This window comes from Juglans regia, chromosome 6, assembly GCF_001411555.2.
Source record: "Juglans regia cultivar Chandler chromosome 6, Walnut 2.0, whole genome shotgun sequence".
NCBI lineage: Eukaryota > Viridiplantae > Streptophyta > Magnoliopsida > Fagales > Juglandaceae > Juglans > Juglans regia.
Genome location: NC_049906.1, coordinates 12974666 through 12982806, shown reverse-complemented (window position 1 = coordinate 12982806; position 8141 = coordinate 12974666). Strand labels below are relative to the sequence as shown.

General features: G+C 35.1%; 1 non-coding gene across 1 annotated transcript; it reads right to left on the bottom strand.

Annotated features, from left to right (window-relative positions):
- Nucleotides 1-106, bottom strand: LOC118348821. Its single transcript, XR_004801828.1, has one exon. It is a non-coding gene; the product is annotated as a small nucleolar RNA R71 (small nucleolar RNA).
- Between the last annotated feature and the right edge of the window lie 8035 nt (nt 107-8141).

Below are 8141 nucleotides of genomic sequence, written 5' to 3'. Positions count from 1 at the left end.
CAACTCAGGAGTAAGATTGGTCAATTCAAGCAAAATAATTTTGAGTCACTCTATGAAGCATGAGAAAGGTATAAAGACTTGTTCGACGTTGCCCTCAACATGGATTGCCGGATTGGTTGCAAGTTCAGATGTTTTATAATGGGTTAAATGGGCAAACTCGAACCATAGTTGATGTTGCTGCTGGTGGAACTTTGATGTCAAAGACAGTTGAGGGTGCTACCTATTTTTTAGAAAAAATGGCCTCAAACAAACTATCAATGGCCAACTGAAAGAAGTATGGGTAAGAAAGTTGCTGGGATTCATGAATTGGAGCCATTAGCAGCCCTTTTAGCTCAAGTTGCTACTCTATCCCATCAGATTTTAGTTTTGACAACCCAAATGATACCACAAAGTGCAGAATATGTTGCAGCTACAAGTATGACAGTTCTGAGTAGTAAAGTGCGTCAAGAACAAGTTCAATACATCAACAATCAGAACTACAACTATCGTGGTAATTCTATGCCAAATTATTACCATCCAGGGCTTCGAAATTATGAGAATTTGTCTTATGAAAATACAAAGAATGTGTTGCAACCTCAACCTTCTTCACGATTTGATAGTCAACCAAGCGAGAAGAAGATGTCACTTGAGGATGCCATGATTTCCTTTGTTGAGGAGACAAATGCAAGGTTTAAAAAGACTGATTCACGGTTGGACAACATTGAGACTCATTGTAGCAACATGGGAGCTGCTATAAAGAATATTGAAGTGCAAATTGGGCAACTAGCCACAACCATTAATGCCCAACAAAGAGGAAATTTTCCTACCAACACAGAAGTGAATCCAAAGGAATAATGCAAAGCCATCACACTTAGGAGTGTAAGAGAAATTGAGAGGTCACTATCAAAGGAAACAAAGTCCACCCCTACAGCTACAAACAATGGCCAAACTAAGAATAAAGTAGAAGAAAATGATGATACACTAAGAGAGACTGACATGCCTCCAGCAATTTCATTTCCTGACAATCCTCCTATTCTCTCTACTCCACTTCCTTATCCTCAACGTTTTCAAAAATAAAAACTAGTTAAGCAATTTTCCAAGTTTTTGGATATTTTTAAGAAAATTCACATAAATATTCCTTTTGCAAATGCCTTGGAACAAATGTCAAACTATATCAAATTCTTGAAGGACATCATTTCCAAGAAGAGAAGATTGAAAGAGTTCGAAACAATGAAACTTTCTGAAGAATGTAGTGCTATTCTTCAAAAGAAATTACCTCAAAAATTAAAAGATCCAAGGAGTTTCACTTTGCCTTTCACTATTGGAAATTCATTTTTTGATAAAGTTTTATGTGATCTTGGTGCTAGCATTAATTTTATGCCACTTTCTGTTTGCAGGAAATTAGGACTTGAAGATATGAAACAAACAACTATTTCTTTGCAACTAGCAGACCGATCCATCAAGTATCCATGTGGAATCATAGAAGATGTATTGGTAAAAGTGGATAAATTTATTTTTCCTGCTGATTTTGTGGTGTTAGATATAGAGTAAGATGAAGAAATTTCACTAATTCTTGGCTACGGGAAGGGGTTTAATTGATGTTCAAAAGGTGAGTTAACATTGAGAGTGAACAAGGAAGAGATTATGTTCAACATCTACCAAGCCATGAGAATTCCAGAAGTGCAAAGCACTTGTTTTAAGGTAGATATAATTAAGCAATGTGTAGAAGAAGCTTTTCAAGAAGATGCACTAGACGATCACCAAGAACGAGCCTTGCAGCAGGATACATCACTTAGCATTGAAGTGGAGATGAACTGTGCACTTATTCCTCTTGGAGATCCCGATTAAGGAAGATTGAAAAGTCTGACTGTAGACTTTAAAACAAGCGCTTATGGGAGGTAGCTCATAGAATTTTCTTTTATTCTTTTATTTTTATTATTTATTATTTATATTTTTTGAATAATTTGGATTTTGATGGAGGTTTAACTGGGTTAGGGAAGTTTAATCTTGCTTTACTCTAGAATCCGTTGATGAATCATTAAGGCGAAATCCTAGTTGATACCAAATATTAGAGAAATGATCTAGGCAATTTTTATCATAACCAAAAGTTTTCCCAGCCGTCTTGATTATCATGCCATCTTTGCATTGTGTATTTTCATAGTCAATCCTCTTCAGCCTTATTTTACATGAGCCTTTATTTATTCTTTTAACTACATAAAACATTCCTACTCTAAACCTGAAAAACCATGAATTTACCTTTACAGTTTGAGAAAATACTTTGGTGGAAATCTACATTTAAAGACAAAGTTAGTTCAAAGGAAATTATGCTCTATTTGATCAAAGTGTTTAAAAAAAAAAAAAAAAGGTTGAAGATTTGAAAAGGCTACAATAATTGAGGTGGTTGAACGAAAAAGGTGGGAGGCTAAAAAAAAAAGAAGAAAAAATGTATTTTTGTTGGATTTGTCTTTTATTCAAAGGTGATTTATCCATTATGGCAAAAAAAAATAGAGAAAACTCAATAAGTGGAGTGGGTGCTGTTGAATAAAAGAGAAAAATGCATGCAGAGTGGGACAAAAGCTACACGCTGGCTTGCGTGAGACAGTTGGGCTCTTGAACGAAATGGACTGAAGCGGGAACGTGTGCAATACGGGCCTTCGACATTTGCATCCGGGATGCAGGGTGAGATTTGGGCTCTTTGCTTCTGCACGAACTCATTGAAGAGAAAAAGAAAAACAAAGAACGAAGAGGCTTCTGCAGAACGACGTAACACAGAATGAATAAAAAAAAAGGAAAAAAAAAAAAGAAGAGAAAGTGTTGAACGAAAAGCCGAAGTTGATGCCGAAAGGAAGAGATTTTGCTTTGAAAATATAAGGACTATTGAAAATCTACTGAACGGAAATTCAAAAGGAAGAGGCTAATGATTACTATTCTACCTACCACAAGAAAAGAAAAAAATCTGAAGAGGACGGAAAAAAAAGTAGAAAGACGGAAGAAAACATTCGAGGCCGCTGCGGACTGTGCTCAGTATTTTTTCACTGTTGATTTTCTTACATTCTTCTCAGAAAAATTATGGTGAATTTGTTTATGTTGAATTTAATTTTTAGCATAAACTAAATTTTCTTTATTCTAGGAAAACAATGTAATCTAGTTCTGAACTATGCTTGTTTTTCTATGTTAATTTGAAATAATTCTCTTCTATATTTGTCTGATTTATTCTGAACTTATTGCTTCTAATTAACTGGCCATTAATTAGATGATTTTGATCTTGTGATTTGTTGTTGAAAGAGGGAATTATAGGATAGATCTTGAAAATTTCGGCATAGGTCAATATAGAGATCGAAAGACTTGTATGAACCTATGTAGTATTAAAATCATTGGTCTTATTGTTTTCATGCTTTATTAATTTGCATACTCTTGTGTAAAATGATTAACACGAATAATTTCTAATTGACTATCGAAAGAGGCTTTTAGATGTTTGTGGAGATTTGCTAACAAACAAATATAATTAAATTCAATTAGTTATATGAGTAAAACATAGTGAGGGGTTAGGTGAAATCGATTTCCTAGAAGTTTCCATCCTCATTAACTTAATCTTCATGCAACATCTTTATTTTCCTTTGAGTATTTTCTTTGAATGAATTTTAATTTAATTTGCAATTATAAAAATCTTAGTGATTTTTCTAAATAAAGTCGAGATTAGTATATTTTAAATATTTGTAAAAATTAAGTTATCAATCCTTGAGGACGATACTCTTCTCATCACTTTACTATAAAACTACGATACTGTGCCTTTGCAGTTTTGCATCGATCAAGTTTTTTTCAGCTTTCTTGAAACTCTTTTGTTCATAATTTTTCCTCTGAAACTTTTGGATTTTATATTTGTTTTGCATCACCCTTACGCAACCCATGGAGTTAGATTTGACCAACCCATGTCACATGAGCCAAAGGCATGTCATGCCACCACATTTCCACCAATCAACATCCTTGGTGCAAACCGAGTACCCTTCTTCAAACCACCCAAAAACCAATGCCCTTTCAACCAATTTTCAAGAGAATTTCTATCCCTAAGATCCTCATGATTTCACCTTAGAATCAGACCTAGCAAGGGTTCAAAACCGTTCCAAGAAACCAAAAACAAAAACCTAACTATTTACCTAGGTGGTGAAGTTGAATTCAAACTGGCTGCACCTTCATCTTCATGGATTTTCTGCACCAAAACAGCCACCATCCGCATGCCATCTCCTTTTTCATTTTGTCCCTTGGAAGTGCTTGAAAGCACTCAAGTGCTTGCTTGTCCAATTACCTCCCTCCCTAAGGCAGCCTAACTGATTGGCTCAAAGAGAGGCAGACATGAACCACTCGGTTGAACCATCACCCCGTTTCACCTTTTTCATTTTCAAATCATGCATAATCACTTGGTAGCCACTCATGCCTCTCTTCTTCGCTTGAAAACCTTCAAATGGTGGTAATAATACCCCCAAAATAGACCAAAAGATTGGGACAAGAAGTGATAAAAAAAATTGGACAACATGAGAAGAACCAAACCGTTGACCATCTTCATGACTTCCTCGTCATTATTTGATTTTTTCTATTCAGATTTCTGAACCAATACAGCACCCTGCATCTATAGACACATTCTAGCACCAAAAATTTATGAAATCACAAAGCTTTACATTACTATTTAGCTGACCAAGCATGACAAAAATCTAAAAAATTTCACTCAACACTCCGTCGCCCACTTCCACCACTCACAAGCCTCTTCATCCAGCCATTGTCGTACCCCTCATTGCCCTCGCCACTCCATTGAGACCTATAAATACCCCCCCTCCACTCATCACTTCTTCACACAACTCTCTCTAACTTTCCTTTGGTGTTCTTGAGAGCAAAGCATTCATAGTGTGAGGAATATGAGAAATCGAATTGCTTGAGTGAGGTTCTTGGAGTGGGTTGAGTTTTGAGAGCTCAAGGGCCACGATTTATGTAAGTATTCTTGCCTTATCTCTTTTTGGGTGTTAGATTAACATGAGAATGTAGATTTGATTGAGTTATAAAAAGGTTTTGCTCAAGTGATGCAATTCGGTCAAATTTGAAGCTTTGCATGAATATGTTATTTTGGTATGAAATTCTAGTCATGACATGTTGTGATATGTTACCTTAAGTGTAGTTAACATCTTTGGGTATTGAATGAAAATTTTAATCTGAGGAAAATAGCATGTCATGATAGGTTTAGAAATCAATATCTTGTGTTGATCATCAAGCGTGTTTTCAGTTTTCATTTTATTAAAGTTTATTTTGTGAAGCTTGGTTAATTTCCTAAGCTTGATTAATGAGAATTTATAAAACCCCTGTGATTGGGATAAGAATAAAAACACATGATTCATTTAGGTTCTGAACCTCTCTTTGACAAGGAAAAACTAGAAACATTATGCATATGCTCGGTTTGATGATTTTGTGATGATTTGGCTTTAAATCAATGTGTAAGTGTTGGGATGAACTCGTGAGAAATTAATCTAGGTTGTAAAAATGCTATTAAGATCATATTCATAGACTTGATGGAATTTGAGTTCATATGCATCCATAAAAGTTATAGACTTGAGAACACAAATAGACCCACAATGATGCATGCCATGAGTTGGTTGATTTTGGCATAATTTTGAATTGATTCTTGATATTCTATGGGAATATATGGATTTAGAACATAGAAATATGAGGTTTGTGAAATTTGGTGAAATTTAGGGCCAAATTGTAAATAGTAAAAATTTAGGGCATAAGTTGCAATTTCAAGAAAGTATAGGGCAATTTTGTAAGTATTAATTTTGAACCATTTTGATTAAGAACATATTCTTTAGATGTGCAATACCAAACTTAGAATACCTCTTATTACAGCCACACCAATTTCCTAACATCCGAAAAATTTGTAAGTTAGCTTCTAAATTACTCTTAGATAATTTATTTATAATTCTTGTATAAATGTCACATTTATATTATAAATGCCATTTTAGCATGAATTCTTATGTGATAAATTGATTATTTGATTACTTTATTACATGACATGTGTAATTTTTACCATTTTTGCATATTATACGAAATTGTCATTTTTACATGAAGCATACTTCACAAAGCACATGTCATGAAAAGTATTCTCAAGCATAGCATGAAAAATAAATTTTATCACGATCCCAAATGCTAGGATGAGGAATTATTCTGGTGAAACTCCTATGTCTATCCTGGAGTGAGTAAAAATTGAGCAATAACCTATGTGTTGACAAAGAATTGTTAACAGGTTTCGAATGAATTCTTTTAAAAAAAATATCAGAGCGAAGTCATTTATGACTCCTAAGGCTGGTGGGTGCATATGTTATGATGTTATATTATAATGAAATGTTATGTTACTAATGCATTAGGAACGAATCTGCAAACATTGTAGCCTCAACATAAGTTGTACAACTGTCACCAGCAGGTACTGATAGTGCATAATGGGGAGCTGTGATGATACCATATGTTATGTTATTATTAATGATGACTTTATAACAATGAAATGTTATGTTTTGATTAGATGAAATGAAAAATATTTTCTGAAAGAAAATGTGCATTAAAGTTTTTTTGAAAAATGTTAAGGAATCTGGATGGGAGACAAATACAGATTTTTCTGCATAGTATACATTTCATGTTTATCATTTATTATGTATAACTTATCTCTGTGCAAGTTGGTTGTTTAACTTATTGAAATTTCAAGTAAATCTCTCATTTGTGGACCCACTATCGTTCTCTGAAATGGTAGAAGTTGTGTCAGGGCCAGCCTACAACGAGCAGGATGAACCGCTAGCTCCAGATGGTATAGGACGAACTTGATTTGGAGAAAAGGCTTGACTTGATTCTGATGTTCCTAGTTCTAACTCTATATACCATAGTGGGGCTACGAAAGCTAATCTAATTATGTAGTTTCAGTATTATGGAATTCTTTTTCCCATGAACTTAATGAAAACCTCTTAAGTGAGGAAGTACTTATCTATGATTAATTAATATTTTAAGATGTTTAGTTCATTCTGACATAAATTATTTTCTCATCCTTATTTCCACTACGATTATTGCATACTGCTAGTTGCATACTAGGATGCATTGTATATTAACTGTCATGAACAGAAGTATGTAACCATGTATTGCTTGTCTCGACGCTCCAAATATTCGTTACGTCCCAAGCGGTGACATGGGGGTGTCATACAGGCCTTCCCTCCGGCTGCCCCCAGTGTCACCGAAAGGGCTCGACCCTTTAAGTTATATTAGGTGAAGAAGGATGCACAATGCGGGAAACCAAATGACTGGGGACAGATGGAGGTGCCGACTTTGACATCCTCTATGACACCTAGCATTAAAGGACCTATATCGGCAAGTGAACAGAGGATGCAGATCGCCCTCCATTCTCTGATGAAGGCCACCAGAAATGATATGACCACACCGCTCACGCACCACTCGAACGCATCCTAGAAGCCACGCCGCATTAAAAACTCCATCTCAGAATCACCGCATTGAAAGCCCTACTTTAGAACGCGACGTCGCATTAAATATCCAAGCTAAAATAGCTACATCCCGAACCTTGACACTAGGTACAGAATGTCCCCCCGAAACTTCGTGTAAAAGCTACATCCCAAATACAAAGAACTCTCCTTGAACTTTGTTATTCTCTAGCCATTACCCATGACACATGAGACTGACTTAAGCATCAGAAGTTCCCCAAACTACCCTAGGCCTACCTTCATCCTAGTGTTTACAAGTGAATATTCTGTACCGAATAATAAGTAAATCTGTTGCCAGCGCGTAACTTATCAGTAGTTTCAGAACTATTTTGGCTTAATCATAATGGGGAGATAACATTTGGCACACTTGTGATTTCTTTATGTTAGTTTTTTTTTTTTTTTAATGATGCATCAATTTTATACATTTTCTTATAAATATTGGAGTTGCAAACTAGAGTTGATGTTCCATCATTATCTTAATCATACGATTAATGTTAATTAATGTTCACATTTACATTTTTCAGTCCCTGGTGAGCCTTATCCCCTGGAAAATAATATTCCTCTCACTCTTGTTCCCTCTCCAACTTTTGACAGTTTCTCAGGTATCGATTACAGTATCTTCATAAAAAAAATTCAAAGAATTTTGCT